General features: G+C 48.4%; 1 long non-coding RNA gene across 1 annotated transcript in view; it reads left to right on the forward strand.

The window, feature by feature from the left end:
• Positions 1-13,491: 13,491 nt before the first annotated feature.
• The window catches only part of LOC309370059, a 191,802-nt gene continuing 187,427 nt past the window's right edge, over positions 13,492-17,866 (forward strand). Inside the window, exon 1 of the long non-coding RNA XR_014168400.1 lies at positions 13,492-13,779. This is a non-coding gene — a long non-coding RNA (uncharacterized lncRNA). The remainder of the gene's footprint in view (positions 13,780-17,866) is intronic.

The following is a 17,866-nucleotide window of genomic DNA, read 5'->3' on the forward strand; positions in this document are numbered from 1 at the left end:
ACCCAGAAATCGTACCTCGGGTTAAGAACTTTGCCCCAGGATGAGAACAGAATAGCTAAAGTGGTACCTCAGGTTAAGAACAGTTTCAGGTTAAGAACGGACCTCCAGAACGAATGAAGTACATAACCAGAGGTACCACTGTATGGCTTTATTTACACATGCATACAACCTGAGCATCAGAGGGAGGGGCTCACGGCATTAACACCCCCACAGATTAATAATAAAAAAATAATTATATTATTATTATTATTATTATTATTATTATTATTATTATTACCCCACCCATCTGGGCAGCTTCCAACAAAAAATTAAAATACAGTAATACATCAAACAATAAAAGCTTCCCTAAACAGGGCTGCCTTCAGATGTCTTCTAAAAGTCTGGTAGTTGTTGTTCTCTGTGACATCTGGTGGGAGGGTGTTCCACAGGGTGGGCGCCACCACCGAGAAGGCCCTCTGCCTGGTTCCCTGTAACTTAGCTTCTTGCAGTGAGGGAACCACCAGAAGGCCCTTGGAGCTGGACCTCAGTGTCCAGGCAGAATGATGGGGGTGGAGACGCTCCTTTAGATATACAGGATCTCAGGAGCTGGAAGGGACATGAGACACCATCCAGCCTGACACCCCCCTCCAAAAAAACACCCCAGAACAATAGATTCGTCCTACACACATTGTCCTGAAGATGAAAGGAAGGGCAGGGATGGGATCGACAAATTTGTACGTAAGCCAGTCACTGGTTGCACAAGGAACCCCCATCGTGAAAAGACGGCAGATAGACGCTCTCTGACTCCTGGGTGCTCACCGTCAAGCATGGAAATGCCCGAGTATTTGCCTGCAACGTCTTCCTGCGTACTGCAGTGCATGCAAATAGCTGCCCACATTCAAATCGCTGCCCACTCCTGCAGAGCCTGGTGACAAGGGTGATAGAATAGAATAAAATTGCAGAGTCGGAATGGAGTCATCTTTTGCCCAGCGTGGAGACTCGAATCCACAACCCTGAGCTTAAGAGTCTCGTGCTCTCCCAACCGAGCTATCACTCCAAGGCCGAGGCCTCACCCTGACCCCAGCACAGCTAGGAAGAACATGAGGCCAGAATCAGCTAACCAGTTGGGATGTGGCCTGTAGCAGCAGGAGTCAGAAAGCAAATGTAGCCTGGGTTTCAACGGCCAGGATTCCTTGTGAGCAATTCTCATCTGCAGAGCAGAGCCTTGAGCTACGGTCAGCGGTGTGGCAATGGGCCGTTGATGCATCGCTGTCGCTTTGCAGGATTTCAAGCATCCCTGACAAATGGACATCTATCCCCTCCTTTGAAATTTCCATGGTCAAGAGAACCGCAACTGATTAACAAAAGACAACTCTGAGGTTAAGTCTCTGCGCTGGAAGCTAAGCTGCTATGAAACGTGATGCAGAAGTGAGCCACAAGTTGCTGGGCAAAGTCTCTTACTGTCAGAAAGTTCTTCCTGTTGTTTAGTTAAAGGTAAAGGGACCCCTGACCGACTCTGGGGTTGCGGCGCTCATCTCGCTTTACTGGCCGAGGGAGCCGGCGTACAGCTTCCGGGTCATGTGGCCAGCAGGACTAAGCTGCTTCTGGTGAACCAGAGCAGCGCACGGAAACGCCGTTTGCCTTCCCACCAGAGCGGTACTTATTTATCTATTTGCACTTTGACGTGCTTTAGAACTGCTAGGTTGGCACGAGCAGGGACCGAACAATGGGAGCTCACCCCGTCGTGGGGATTCAAACCACTGACCTTCTGATCGGCAAGTCCTAGGCTCTGTGGTTTAACCCACAGTGCCCCCCATGTCCCGTTGTTTAGTTAGAATCTCCATTTTTGTAACTTGAAGCCATTGGTTCAAGTCCTACCCTCCAGAGCAGGAGAAAACAAGCTTTCTCCATCTTTCCTGGGACAGCCTTTCAGATATTTGGCTCTACTATCTCCTCTCAGTCTCCTCTTTTCCAGGCTAAACATACCCAGCTCCTTCAACTGTTCCTCATCAGGCTTGGTTCCCAGACCCTCGATCATCTCGGTCGCCCTCCTCTGTCCACCTTCCAACTTGTCAATATCCTTCCTAAATCATGGCACCCAGAACTGGACTCCAGGTGTGGTCTGAGCGTTTGGGAGGGGGAAGTGTGAGAAAGCCTTGATTTGCAAGAGAACACCATACAGACAATGGAGAATTAACAAAGGTACAGGAAGAAGGCTGATTGCCAAAGAATTGATGCTTTTGAATTCTGGTGCTGGAGGAGACTCTTGAGAGTCCCATGGACTGCAAGAAGATCAAACCTCTCCATTCAGAAGGAAATCAGCCCTGAGTGCTCACTGGAAGGACAGATCCTGAAGCTCAGGCTCCAAGACTTTGGCCACCTCATGAGAAGAGAAGACTCCCTGGAAAAGACCCTGATGTTGGGAAAGATGGAGGGCACAAGGAGAAGGGGACGACAGAGGACGAGATGGTTGGACAGTGTTCTTGAAGCTACCAGCATGAGTTTAACCAAACTGCGGGAGGCAGTGGAAGACAGGAGTGCCTGGCGTGCTCTGGTCCAGGGGGTCACGAAGAGGCGGACACGACTAAACAACTAAACAACAACAACAACACAGGGAGCTGTCCACATCAAAGGACAGAATGGATGACCTCTGGGTTTCTCTTTCCTTTTTTGTGGTCTTCTGGCAGCCCTTCCAGAAGGGTCAGTCTGTGCCTGACATCTGCTGAGAATTCTTTGAGGCACAGAATAGTCTGTCTTGTTGGGTGGGGGTGATCGGCCAGAGATGAGACCTATTTGGTGTCTTCGGTGACAATAAATCTACTGAAAACAGAAGCAGCAGCTAGAAGCCCTCCTCTCTCTTCTGATTCTTTCCCTTCCTTTTTGCTGCTTTGGAGAGAGAGAGAGAGAGAGAGAGAGACTCCAGGGGATCGGACAAGGTGCCTTTGGAGCTGGCCAGAGTTCAAAGCGAGGGAACTCTGAAATGCACCTATAAACGCATACAGCCCGCCTGGGTCTCTGCACAGATTCCGGCTCACTCACAGAAAAGCTACACAACCCCCTCCCTGGACAAGGGGGGGGGATCCCACCGGATCTCTCCCCCCCCCCACTTTCCCTGCTTGGTTGTCTCTGCAGCTGCCCTCAAGCCCCCATTTCCAGCCCAGGTCCAAATGGGCAATTATCCTAATTAGATCCCAGGCAGGCAGCTGGGTGGCACGACTCCAACACCCTTTGGGCATTTTCAGAAACTCGGACGTATGGCAGGAAGGAGAGCAATAAGGGGGACTGCGGGCTGCCATTGTGGTGGGGGGAGCGAGGGGGAGAAAAAGATGTGTTTGTTTGTTTCATTCCGTTTCTATGCCAGAGGAAAGGTTGGATGGTCTTTTGTGAGGGATGCTTTAGCCATGATTCCTGAATCGAGGAGGGTTGAGCCAGAGGACTTCTTCCAACTCTAAAATTCTATGGTTAGGACTGGGCGATATATAGTTATATCCAGTGCTTTTTTTTTTTCTTTAAAAATGTTTAGGGGCACTCTCATTTTGACTCAAGAAAACCACCATTTTATAGTTCAAATGAGGGAAAATAAATATAGTAAATGGACATCGGGGTAGCAACAGAACTGACAATTCACCGTGCTAGAGAAGAAACTATTTTTTATTTTTAAATTAGTTTCTTCTCCCGTTAGATTCACAAAATGTTTAGGAGTATGCGTACCCCGCATCCATCCAGAAAAAAAGCACTGGGTAGATCACCCAAAACAGTTTTGAAGTTTCATCATTTTTGGCCTGGTAATATATCGCGAATCATGATGTTTTTGTGTATGCGTGCTATGCAAAAATCACAATGTGGGGGAAACGGCGAGGCCAGCCAATGCTTCTCTCAATTCCTGCAGCCCCGTTAATTCTGCTGTCCCTGCTCTCCCCAGCCTCATGAAAAGGGCAACGAATCACAAGAGCAGGCGCCTGCCCAAATCACGATGCAGGGAAAAGCGTAAAGCCAGCCAATGCCTCTATATAGCTCCGTCCTTATTCAGACATTGTGATATATCAGAATAATAATAATAATAATAATAATAATAATAATAATAATAATTTATTTACAACCCTCCCATCTGGCTGGGTTCCCCAGCCACTCTCGGCAGCTTCCAACAAAATGTTAAAATACAGGGGTCTGTTAAACATTAAAAGCTTCTCTAAGCAGGGCTGCCTTCAGACGTCTTCTAAAAGTCTGGTAGTTGTTCTTCTCTTTGACATCTGGTGGGAGGGCGTTCCGCAGGGCGGGTGCCACCACTGAGAAGGCCCTCTGCCTGGTTCCCTGTAGCTTTGCTTCTCGCAGTGAGGGAACCACCAGAAGGTCCTTGGTGCTGGACCTCAGTGTCCGGGCAGAACAATGGGGGTGGAGACGCTCCTTCAGGTATACTGGACCGAGGCCATTTAGGGCTTTAAACGTCAGACCAACACTTTGACTTGTGCTCGGAAACGTACTTGGAGCCAATGTAGCTCTTTCAAGACCGGTGTTATGTGGTCTCAGCGGCTGCTCCCAGTCACCAGTCTAGCTGCCGCATATATTGCGATGTTTATCACAACGTTGAAAAACAGATATTGCCCAGCCCTAGCTATGATTCTGTGATGTTCCCCAGAATGAAGGTGGCAGGATCCACAAGGACGTGTTCTGCCGGGAGCTGGCATCAGGTGCCAGGCCTGTTGGCAGACCAGCTCTGTGCTACAAAGATGTCTGCAAACACATCATGAAGTCTGGCATTATCAATCCCACCATGCCAGAATCCTTTGCAGACGTCCCAGTGCCCAGAGACAGATAGGTCATATATCCATGGAAGTGACTAGAGGAGGAATGACCACTGGGAGGAGCTCAGAGACAAGAAATGCCATAGTGTGTCGGCAGCAGCTGGGAGGAGACAAGAAATGTCATAGTGCGTCGGCAACAGCATAACCAGAAGCCTTCATCAGCCCCAGCTGCAACAAAACATGTCTCTCCTGCATCGGTCTCTGCACCACAGCAAGTGCTGCAAGCTTCCAACAGTTTGACTTCACATTCCTCTGTTGTCTCCAGAGACAGACAGATGCCAACAAAAATTATATACTACAGTGGATCCTCTACTTATGGATGTAATCAGTTCCGGAGGTCCGTCCGTAAGTCGATCCGGTCACTGGTAGAAGCGTTGTTGTGCGCAGGTGCATTTGGTGGCAGTGCGCTTCTGTGCATGTGCAGACGGCGGCAGCCGCTTCTGTGCATGTGCGAATCGCGGCAAATCCGGTATTTACTTCTGGGTTTGCCGCGGTCGCAACTTGGATTGGGCCCAAGTAGATGGGACCATAAGTAGAGGTTCTACTGTACTTGGCTGCAGAAAACCTCAAAGCAGTTTACGAAAAGAATAAAGCAGAGAGTTTATTAGCAAGGGAAGCATTTAAAAATAAAAACCAGCAATAAACCGAAAACACATCAGCCTTCTAAACATCTGGGTAGGCTTTCCTAAACAAATGTGCTTTTCGCAGGCCCCAGGAAAGAGTCCAGTGATTGGGGGTGGGTTTCCCGAGCTGCAGGTGCCTGAGCCACTGAGAAAATCGAAGGCCACCAAAACATGGCGAAACAAGGAGCGTTTGAGAAAGAAGTCAACTGTGTTGAAGAAAACCCGGGAAATATCCTGGAGCACATGAAACAGAGGAAAAAGCAGCAGAAAGAGGACGAGGCAGAGAGCGGAGAGTGCAATGGGATGGGATTGTGGGCACGGACAGGGAGGTGGGCTCCGAAAGCAGGGGAACCCGATCTGACCCCGAAACCGAGATATGCCAAGCATGCATTGCAGGGATGCCAGTGGGGACATTGTGTGGTTTGTAGCCTCCAAACACAGGAACACACAACTTAGAAGGCAGCATTTGAGACGGCATGGATAAGCCCTGAGCCAGAAGGAGAGGGAGGGGCCTTGCTGTGTGCTTGTGCGTGTCCTCTAAGAGCCCTTGTCCAGATCAGCTGCGGAGGCCGGCTGCACGGTGTCAGCAGAAAATGCCTCCCCATCTCCTCCTCTCCTCCACCCCCCCCCGTTCTTCCTGGCTTCTCTTCAGCGATGAGGCCAGGACTGTGGTGCGTTGATGCCTGAGCAATTGGCCAGGGGAGGAGGAAGGGACCGGGGGGGGGGCGGGGCGGGCACAAGTCATAGCCAGTTCTCTAGCGGGAAGGATCAGGTGCTGAGCAGGCAGCTGAAAGAAGAGCTGTGGTGCAGGCAGGTCCCTTAGAATAACAGAATTGTACAGCTGGGAGGGACCCTAAGGGTATCCAGCCCAACCCCTTGCAATGCAGGAATCGCAGCTACAGACCCTCGGAGTGTCCCGATTTTCCAGGGACGTTCCTGATTTAGAGAAGCCGTCCCGATTTCTGATTTGATCCCGGAATGTCTGGACCATAAAAAAAGCTGATCGCCAAAGAATTGACACTTTTGACTTATGGTGCTGGAGGAGACTCTTGAGAGCGCCTGTTCAAATTATTCTTGTTTAGACAAGTCTACCCAGATGTTTGCAGAGATATCACCTTGCCAACAAAGGTCTGTATAGTAAAAGCTATGGTTTCCCAGTAGTAATGTATGGAAGTGAGAGCTGGACCATCAAGAAGGCTGATTGCCGAAGAATTGATGCTTTTGAATTCTGGTGCTGGAGGAGACTCTTGAGAGTCCCATGGACTGCAAGAAGATCAAACCTCTCCATTCTTAAGGAAATCAGCCTTGAGTGCTCACTGGAAGGACAGATCCTGAAGCTGAGGCTCCAATACTTTGGCCACCTCATGAGAAGAGAAGACTCCCTGGAAAAGACCCTGATGTTGGGAAAGATGGAGGGCACAAGGAGAAGGAGAAGACAGAGGACGAGATGGTTGGACAGTGTTCTCGAAGCTACCAGTTTGACCAAACTGTTGGAGGCAGTGGAAGACAGGAGTGCCTGGCGTGCTCTGGTCCAGGGGGTCACGAAGAGTCGAACATAAATAAACGACTAAACAACAACAACAACATTACTGTTGTTAGCTGCTCTGAGCCCAGCTTCGGCTGGAGAGGGCGGGATATAAATAAAATTATTATTATTATTTATTTTATTATTTCTGGACTGGGTACAAGGCAAGATGTCATCTGCCATAGGCTGGGAAGTGGGAGAGGCAGGTCTGGAAATAGGAGTAGATTTTGGAGCAAAGGGTACATTGGGCGGATGAAGCCGCAGTTTGATTTGATTCCTTTCTCATTTGTGTCAAAAGAGGTGCAAATGACTAAACATCAGGGAAAACTTTCTGGAAGAAGGAGAAAGCTTGTTTTCTCTTGCCCTGGAAGGTAGGACTCGACAGTGGCGTAGCATGGGTTGTCAGCACCCGGGGCAAGGCAAGTAATTTGTGCCCCCTAACCCGTGGATTTGCGCCCCCTAACCTGTGGATTTGCGCCCCCTAACCCTAACCCCCAGATGTTGCGCCCAGTGCGACCGGCCCCCCCTGCACCCCCCACGCTACACCACTGGGACTCGAACCCATGGCTTCAAGTGACAAGGAAAGAGATTCCGACTCAACAACAGGAAGTACTTTCGGACAGTGAGAGCTGTTCGACAGTGGAATGGTCTCCCTCTGGACGTTGTGGACTCTCCTTCCTTGGAGGTTTTTAAGCAGAGGTTGGCTGGCCATCTGCAAGTGATGTTTTAGCTGAGATCCCTGCAATTGCAGGGGGTTGGACTAGATGCTCCTTGAGGTCCCTTCCTGCTCTACAGTTCTATGGTTCTACGATTCTATGAGGACAGATTGGAGTTCTGAGTGCAGAACGCCCCTAGACCAGGGTTAGAGCATCTGTTTGGCATGCGGAAGCTCCCAAGTTCAGTTCTCGGCATCTCCCAACGAAATGCAGAAAGTACAGATTGTGAAAATTCAATTACAGCTCAAACGCACGCAGGCAAAGCACGGGGCCTGTTAACAGCAGAGGAAACTGACGAGAACACAAATCTCCCTTGCGTTGCTAAGTTAATTAACATGCCCAGCAGAGCAAGGAGCCATTGTCCCTATTCATGCCCAAATGGGTAAAATCAAATCTCTCGGCAAATTTGTTTCACGCTAGAATCCCACGTTGAAAAGCAGCTTTGGGCAACTGGCAACTTCCTCTGTCAGCGGGTGAACATGAGCAGTTGGAGTCACACAAGTGTTGATCTGGATGTACGGTGTGTTTTGGGGTGTGTGTGCTAAATGCACCTTTCTCTCTCTGGCAAAATGTTGGAGGACCTGGCAGCAGCCAGGAATGAAGGAATCTGTCAATTTTGGTTTCTCTCAGCTTCCCATTTCCCCAGCCTCAAATTCATTTCTCTATATTTCCACACCGGTTTGCATTTTTTAAAAAAGTCTTCGTGAGAATTCATCAGCACTTCGTTGCGAATTTCTCTGAACATGCACACATTTTTGCACGCGATTGCACGCACACATTTTGCATTTCCCCTAATATAATGCACTTTTGCACGCATGTTCACCAACACATGCCTTATAATACATACTTAGCTCTAGTGCATGCACTTCTGTACATGTTACTGTACATGTTACTGGGGAATGCAAATTTCAGAATTTCAAAAGGATGGTTGTCTTTCGGTTGGTGCGTTGTGAATTAGATAGGTTTGCCTTTAAATGCAAAGTGAACTGAATTGCTCCTTCCACCACAAGGCTCGTACCAAAGAATGCAAAGCCCGGTTTGCAACTGCCCTGATAGAAGTCTGTCCACGTAACCGAGTCCTCTTGGCGGCTGGCGTTTGGCTGCATCGACATGCCCTCGCTGACTTCCCCTTCTGTGCAGAGAGACTTGCATCCCTCCGGCAGTCCCCAGGCCCGCCAAGGGCACAGGTGAGATAAAAGCCCCAACCTGTAGCCTGGAGATGGGATTCCTACGCTCTGCCAAGGACTGCCTGACCTGGCTGTACAAAACAGCTTGTCCTTCAGCAAAAAAACCCCACACACCCGGCTTCCATGCAAACACTAGGAACGCAAACTTCTTGCCACCTAGTGGACAAAATGCGTCATGGTGAAAGCTGGTGAAACAATCTGCTCTTAGGTAAAGGGTAAAGGGATCCCTGCCCGTTATGTCCAGTCGTGGCCGACTCTGGGGTTGCGGAGCTCATCTCGCTTTATTGGCCGAGGGAGCCGGCGTACAACTTCCGGGTCATGTGGCCAGCAGGACTAAGCCTCTTCTGGCGAACCAGACCAGTGCACAGAAATGCCATTTACCTTCCCGCCGGAGAGGTACCTATTTATCTACTTGCACTTTGATGTGCTTTCGAACTGCTAGGTTGGCAGGCGCAGTGACCGAGCAACGGGAGCTCACCCCGTCGTGGGGATTCGAACCACCGACCTTCTGATCGGCAAGACCTCGGCTCTGGTTTAACCCACAGCGCCACCAGCGCCCTTTTTAATCTGATCTTAATGATGCTCAAAATTTCTGTCTAGGAGTCAAGGAGTCACTCCAGACAAACACTTTTCTGAGCATTCATTGTGATTTGTTTGTGGGCAGCATATCTTTAACAATGAGCATCCATCTTGCATCCAACACGATTTGTTTGTGGGGTGTTTTTACATCATCTTCTTCATCATCATCATCTCATACTTTTCAGTTTCCAAACCACAAAATTCTGGTTCTTTTTTAAAAAAGTGGATTTGTTTGTTTGTTACATTTATACTCCACCGTTCAGCCAAGGAATTTAATTTGTTCTTCTTACTGTATTTGTAGCATATGGGTTGTAATGTGTGAAGTTTATATATTTTTCATGTACACAGGTCATTGTTTCATATTTGAATTCTTTTGTAGTTGTGCTGAGGAAGATTCCAGCGAAACAGTCAGATTATCATGGATCACTTTCATACCTACGTTGTTATTCACTTACTATTTCGGCACCATGAAGGCCTAAAAGGTTTTACTGCTTAGCCCACAGGATAGCATCTATTACTTTGTTTCAACTATAGACTCATTATACAGTGGTACCTTGGGTTACATACGCTTCAGGTTATATACGCTTCAGGTTACAGACTCCGCTAACCCAGAAATAGTGCTTCAGGTTAAGAACTTTGCTTCAGGATGAGAACAGAAATCGTGCTCCGGAGGAGCGGCGGCAGCAGGAGGCCCCATTAGCTAAAGTGGTGCTTCAGGTTAAGAACAGTTTCAGGTTAAGAACGGACCTGTACTTCTACAGACTTTCAAAGATTGACTGACGTGTGTTCATTTGATTTCAAATATATTAGAGAGTTTACAAGTGTACACATTTTGTTTTTCTCGTACTAAATTATGTATATTATGCAATAAGAATTGCAGTGCTATCTAGTATACTGGTCTCCGTGTTGCTTGTGTTGTTTGCTGTGTCAAGTTTGCAAGACAGGGGTTTGTTGTTCTGTAAAAGGAATTTAAGTTGGCGTGTGTCGTTCTCCTCCCCATTTTATTTTAAAAACTCTTCTGGGTGGTGGTAGAGGAAGCAGAAGCATCGCTTCTGATGACGAAGGGCGCATCTGTCTTCAACCATATGTTATATTCTGGAACAGGGGATAATCTTTCAACATAAGTCGCACCTCTTAACTTTAAAGCTTAAAATAAGGGGCATCTGGCATCCCATGACGCGATCCACCAAGGAACAATGGGAAGCCTGACTGTGGATTTTTAAGGGTCTTTTCTCACTGCCCGGGAAATACAAACCTCTGACTTCCAGAATCTGCAACTGCTGCCCTCACTTCCATTTACGTCAGGTAACTCTGACGCTCCAAGATGATAAATAGGGAGGAGAAATTCAATTTACGCTTTCCAAAACAATGGGCAAACAGCTACTCTTCAACATTTGCTCTTATCTCTTATCTTCTGTATTTTTGGAGGTCCTCTGCTCAGGGTTAAGGAGGTGTTAATATGCAGGCAAAGGTGATGGGTAGCTGATGAAGGACCCTGGGTGAGAGGCAGTGAAGGAAAGATCTCACAGGGTGGAAGAGGAAAGAGAAGCTCCTGCAGGAGACTTTGTGGATATTGAAGTTATCATTAGAAAAATCTTAATAATTCTTCATAAAGAAAACAGTTTATAAGGAGTAAATAAGGAGGCCAGATACAGGATAAAGGAAGTATTTTATTTGGTTGTTTGTATTGTTGTATGTTATGCTCATTGTATGTTATGTTCACGTTTAATGAGGGTGGATTTGTGTATGGGGGGTGGGGGTTTATGTTATGTTGTAAATAAAATTCCAATAAAAATTTAAAAATAAATAAGAGAAGCTCCCAGGTGAGAGCTGGGAGGGTTCACCTCTCTCTCCGTGGGACAAGATAAGATTTGTAGTCCCCCCCCTTCTTTTTTCCTTTTATTTAGATTGTTTTTATTGTAATGTATTGCGAAAGGTCTTAATAAAATCTTACCTTAGGAAAGTAAAAGAAATCCACACTTATCTGAAATTTGCGATACAGGTTTCCAGCCAACTCTTTGCAAAATGAATATATTAGAGACCACAAGAGTAGACTCCCTTCTTGTGGCTTCTAGCAACTGATATTTCATAGATGCATAGAACTGTAGAGTTGGAAGGGACCCTGGAAGAAAGTTCTTCCTGTTGTTGAGTCGGGATCTCCTTCCTTGTCACTTGAAGCCATGGGTTCGAGTCCTACCTTCCAGGGCGGGAGAAAACAAGCTTCCTCCTTCTTCCATGCGACAGCACCTTAGATATTTGAAAATGGAATTGATGCTTTTGAATTCTGGTGCTGGAGGAGACTCTTGAGAGCCCCATGGACTGCAAGAAGATCAAACGTATCCATTCTGAAGGAAATCAGCCCTGAGTGCTCACTGGAAGGACAGATCCTGAAGCTGAGGCTCCAAGACTTTGGCCACCTCATGAGAAGAGAAGACTCCCTGGAAAAGACCCTGGTGCTGGGAAAGATGGAGGGCACAAAGAGAAGGGGATGACAGAGGCCGAGATGGTTGGACAGTGTTCTTGAAGCTACAAACATGAGTTTGACCAAACTGTGGGAGGCAGTGGAAGACAGGAGTGCCTGGCATGCTCTGGTCCAGGGGGTCACGAAGAGGCGGACACAACTAAACAACAACATTAATAGGAAGGATGATTTCCTCTGTGGAGGAAGAGCCTAGCCATCCTACCTAGTAGCGATCAGTAGCCTTCTCCTCCATGAATTTGCCCAATCCTCTTTTAAAACCAACTGTGGCAGTGAGTTCCATAGATGAACTATCTGCTGCGTGAAGAAGGGCTTTCTTTCATCTGCCCTGATCGTTCCCATCACCTGTGCGGCAAAAGGGGGCCACAGGCTGTATTGAAGCCCCAGGTGTTTACGCTCAGCAGGCATAAACTCTTTCCTCTCAGCCCTTCTTCACCCCACAAATAGGTCTGACTCTGAGCTGCATCTCCCCCCCCCCCGAGCATCGCCGGTTGGGGGCAGGCAGGGAAGAGCCCCACTGAGACATCTGTCCCTGTTGGCATCTGGTGCAGCGAAGGAGATCGATGACGCACAAGAAAGCTTGACGGCATCGACGCCGGTGTCGGCCGAGAATGTTTTCTGCTGAAGTGTCTAGGGCAGCTTTCCCCAACCTGGTGCCCTCCAGATGTTTGGGGCTGCAACTAGGGCGGTCTAGGGAACGGGGATAAAAATGGACATTGCAGAAACATGTCCGGCAACGTGTGTGTTTAATTCTCCCTTTTCTAGGCCACCTTACAAAATCCAGGCCAGCCGGCGGCGACAGATGGCCTGACCTCACTTGCCCCCGACACAGCTTTCGGCTCCGCCCACCGCTGCCTAATTACATGAATATAACTCCCTGCCCCCATTTCCCCCAAAACCTCAATTAGATAGATTTATGAAGGCACAATTTGGAATGGGTGTGACGGCAATTCATCACTTTCCCCTCCGTTGCATGGCAGGGGAACCTAAGCTAAAGGGCTCCTTATTTGTAAGCAAGCATATAAATTTTTTTTTAGAAGTATAAATGCCAGGTGTATTGCAGCACAAAGGTTGCCAACTTTTATTTTCAGCCCACGCTCCTGTGCATCAAGGAGCAGCTTGGTCACATACATTACCAGGGGGAAATGTTTGTCTCCCTATGTAAAGGTTTGCCTCCTTCACCGGAGGTTTTTAAGCAGAGGTTGGATGGCCGTTTGTCAGGGATGCTTTAGCTGTGATTCCTGTATTGCGGGGGGTTCAGCTGGATGACCCCTGAGGGTCCCACTCAACTCTACAATTCTACGATTATAAGCGACTGCTTAAAGACACAGGAGGAGGAGCCCAGGACATTTTTGTCTGGCCAGTTGGCAACCCTTTAATACTTTTGGGTGCTTTCAGAAGAAGAAGATCTAATAATAATAATAATAATATTTTTAATTTATACCCCGCCCTCCCCAGCCAAGGCCGGGCTCAGGGCGGCTAACAAGCAATAAGAAAAACAAGTTGAATGAATACAACTTTTTAAAAAAAGATTAAAATACAACAATTAAAATACTGAAACATTAAAATATTAAAATGCAGCCTCATCACAGGAGGAGAAAGGAAAAAGGAAAAAGAAAGAGGGAGAGGGAGTCAAATTGGCTCCAAGCCAAAGGCCAGGCGGAACAACTCTGTCTTACAGGCCCTGCGGAAAGAAATCAGATCCTGCAGGGCCCTGGTCTCATGAGGCAGAGCGTTCCACCAGGCCGGGGCCAGTGTTGAAAAGGCCCTGGCTCTGGTTGAAGCCAATCTAACTTCCTTAGGGCCCGGGACCACTAGGGTGTTGCTATTTATGGACCTTGAGGCTCTCCGTGGGGCAGACCGGGAGAGGCGGTCCCGTAGGTACGAGGGTCCTAGGCCGTATAAGCAGCAATATAAATCAAAATAGGTGCAGGTGACTCCTGGCTTAACCTTTAAGTCCTGTCACTTCTTCCATAAGTAAAGCTAAGGCTGTGTTTTACCATCAGCTGCGTCTTGTACTTTTTTTGACCAACAACCAGCGGCTAAGTAAAAAGAATTGCAGGTTTGGAACTCCGAAGGGTGGCAGAATAGGCACATTTTCACCAACAACCTGTTTTCAAAGGAAACACACTCTTCACATGCTCAGAGGCCCCTCTGTGTTCCCCCCATGCTACAATTCCCAGAATATTAACCATTACAAATGAATGCCCAGCCTGCCCAGGTAAAGCATCAGTGACCATTATCAGGTATCCTGGCAGACAGGATTTCTGCTGTAGACTGCCTCCTCCTGTGATGTATGTATGATGTTTCAGAGGGGTGGTCTTGGGCTACAGGGTGGGCAATTCCAAAAGGGCTTGCGCACCATTGTTTTGGGTTCTCCTCCCTCCTGCGTGTGGTGAATGGGGACCCTGTTGCAACAGTTCCTTTACGAGTGATCGCAGAAGAAGAAGAAGAGGAAGAAGAAGAAGAAGAAGAAGAGGAAGAGGAAGAAGAATAAGAAGAAAGATCAAGCTTACTAGCTGCTTTGCTTCTCAACATTCTCTGGTTGGCCTCTGTTGTTTTCTCCAACCGATGGAGAACCTACAAAGGACTCTATATGGGCTCTGGAAGACCCCATAAGGGAAAAGGAGCAGATTTTTTTCTTATAACACTAACTTTACAGTCTGGACAATTAAACACCTTCATTTGTTTTTCTCTTTGAATTATTGCAGAGTCTCAAAGCGGCTCACATTCTCCTTTCCCTTCCTCCCCCACAACAAACACTCTGTGAGGTGAGTGGAGCTGAGAGACTTCAGAGAAGTGTGACTGGCCCAAGGTCACCCAGCAGCTGCATGTGGAGGAGCGGGGAAGCGAACCCGGTTCACCAGATTACGAGTCCACCGCTCTTAACCACTACACCACAGAAGACACAACTTTGTAGAAATTCCCTGTACTGTTCTGTCCATCATCCTGTTATTGCCTTTCCTCAAAGCCAACCTTCCTCAACCTGGTGTTTTCCAGATCGTTTGGTCTATGACCCCCCTGAGTCCCGGCCACCCCAGCCATCCTTGTGGGAGGCCAGCCATCACCTGGAGGGCACCAGTTTGGGGAAGCCTGATCTAAGCTAGAGATGCTCTTTTAAGGAAAACAATCTGCACTTCTGATCGTTTGAGTCATCAACTGTCGGTACTTTTTCTATCTCTTTCATTTCCTTTTTGAGGTAGGAGGCAGATGATGCACGGAACATGACGCAGCACAGATCTGTGGCCTTTTTTTCCTGTGTTTGCTTTGTAGCGTGTGCACAAAGAAGGCGTGTATGCACACCTTCGTGGACACGGCCACACAGATATGGAAGCCGCCTCCCGGAAGGCGGGTGCCCTTCACATGTGGAAAGTTTGCGCAGCAAGCATGCTTGCGCATGGAGAAAGCGCATTTGGGAGTTGCTGCCCAGTGGTGAAGCTGCATGCTCTGGCACCAGGGGCAGAGAGCAGGCGGGGGCATGACTGGCGCACATCCCAGGGGCATGGTGCGCTGCCCGCGGGGGGCATGGCACCCGGTGTGGTGGTGGGGTGCACGGTGCATGTCTGGGGAGGCAGCCGCGATGGTACCCCCCCCCGATGGTGCCAGGGGTGCTGTGTTCTCCTCACCCCCTTGTTCCTCCGCCAGTGTGGCTGCCTCAAATGGTCACATGAATGCACATGCAACGTCAAATGCACATTAATAATAATAATAATAATAATAATAATAATAATAATAATAATTAATAATAATAATTTATTTGTACCCTGCCCATCTGGCTGGGTTTCCCCAGCCACTCTGGGCGGCTTCCAACAAAGACAAAAAATACACTAAAATGTCACGCATTAAAAGCTTCCCTGAACAGATGTCTTCAGATGTCTTCTGGATGTCAGGTAGTTGTTTATCTCTTTGACATCTGATGGGAGGGCGTTCCACAGGGAGGGCGCCACTACCGAGAAGGCCCTCTGCCTGGTTCCCTGTAGCTTTGCTTCTCGCAATGAGGGAACCGCCAGAAGGCCCTCGGTGCTGGACCTCAGTGTCCGGGCCGAATGATGGGGGTGGAGACGCTCCTTCAGGTATACAGTGGTAACTCGGGTTACATATGCTTCAGGTTACAGACTCCGCTAACCCAGAAATAGTACCTCGGGTTAAGGACTTTGCTTCAGGATGAGAACAGAAATTGTGTAGCGGTGGCGGGAGGCCCCATTAGCTAAAGTGGTGCTTCAGGATAAGAACACTTTCAGGTTAAGAACGGACCTCCGGAACGAATTAAGTACTTAACCACTGTACTGGGCCGAGGCCGTTTCAGGCATTAAAGGTCAACACCAAAACTTTGAATTGTGCTCGGAAACGTACCAATGATTCAAGCACACATTTGGAACAAAACACACACCTGCCCAAACATACAGGTTGCATTTGCATGGCAGTTGACTCGGTTTTTGCGACTTCCCCTAACTTTCAAGTCCTGCATTATATCTGAGCTTCCACATGATGTAAAGGCGACTTCAGGAACTAAACTCCCCAGGAGATCTTGGGGAGCCAGTCACTGCCTCTCAGCCTAGCCTACCTCTCATGGCTGTTGTAGGGATTAAATGGGGGGGGGGGGTGAGAGGGAGGAAACTATGTACGCCCCCTTGAGCTCCTTGGAGGAAAAGGTTTGAGATAAATAGCCCCCCCAAGATAGCTCAGTTGGTAGTGCTCAAGACTCTTAATCTCAGGGACCTGGGTTTGAGCCCCAAAGTGTGCAGAAAGTTGATTTTTGGGGTCCCTTCCAACTCTACAATTCAGTTCTATGAAATATAGGTTTTTTTTTAAAATAGGGAACCGAGTGCTAAACTTGCGCTACATTCCGCTATCGTTCCGGAAGTGGCTCTTACATCATGTGAAAGCTCCGATGTCGTGTGGAAATCAACAGGGAGCCATCTTGAAAAGGGAATACAGTGGTACCTCGGGTTAAGTACTTAATTCGTTCTGGAGGTCCATACTTAACCTGAAACTGTTCTTAACCTGAAGCACCACTTTAGCTAATGGGGCCTCCTGCTGCCGCTGCGCCGCCGGAGCACGATTTCTGTTCTCATCCTGAAGCAAAGTTCTTAACCCGAGGTATTATTTCTGGGTTAGCGGAGTCTGTAACCTGAAGCGTATGTAACCTGAAGTGTCTGTAACCCGAGGTACCACTGTATATTGCTGTGTGAATGCAGCTACAGCTCACCCATTAAGAGCTACCCTCAGAACGAACCAGCACAGAAGTACATCTGACACGAAGGACGAAGGGTTGAACGCAAAGATTTAAGATCTGTGGACCACGGCTGGGTGTTGTGTGATCACCGAGAGACCCTGATCGAAGCATGTGTCAACATGCCCCATGCCAGACCTAACCATGCTGGCCAAGCATGCATACCAAGGGAATCTGACCCGAACATGCATGCGCTCAAATTAAGACAGAGGTGAGCAAAAGGCAAGCTTGGGAAAGAAGTCCTGGCACATACAGAGAGCCGCGCATGTGGGCATGGGGATTCTGTAGATGCACAAAGACAATAAACCACACAGAGAGTGCATGCCCTGGACATGCAAACCCATCCCATGCTCTAAGTGCGCATGTGGCCTCCGGCAGCAGGAGAGGCCCTTCTCACTGCCTGGAAACCACAAATCACCTGCGGGGAATTCAAGGGGCTTCCCCCCTCCTTGATGGGAGGGTCACAAAGTCTCCCTCATTGGCCAGAGGCGGCAGACTCCTCCCACCCCTCCCCACATCTGCGGCATAGTTGTGGGGGAGAAAGGGGGGGTCTCCCATCTCCCAGGCAACCAGCAGAGGGTGCTTTGATACTGAATAATCCCATCTGAGCTCCCAGCTTCCTTCTGCTGCGGCGCAACCCCTTCAGATTATCGTTATGCATGCGCGCACACCTGCCTGTCGCTGCTGCTTCGTAAATTGCAGTCCTAACCTGAAAGGGTGCCTGGCATGGCTCGCTGCAAGGA

Source organism: Podarcis melisellensis (assembly GCF_964234715.1).
Source record: "Podarcis melisellensis genome assembly, chromosome: 5".
In the NCBI taxonomy this organism is placed as follows: Eukaryota; Metazoa; Chordata; class Lepidosauria; order Squamata; family Lacertidae; genus Podarcis; species Podarcis melisellensis.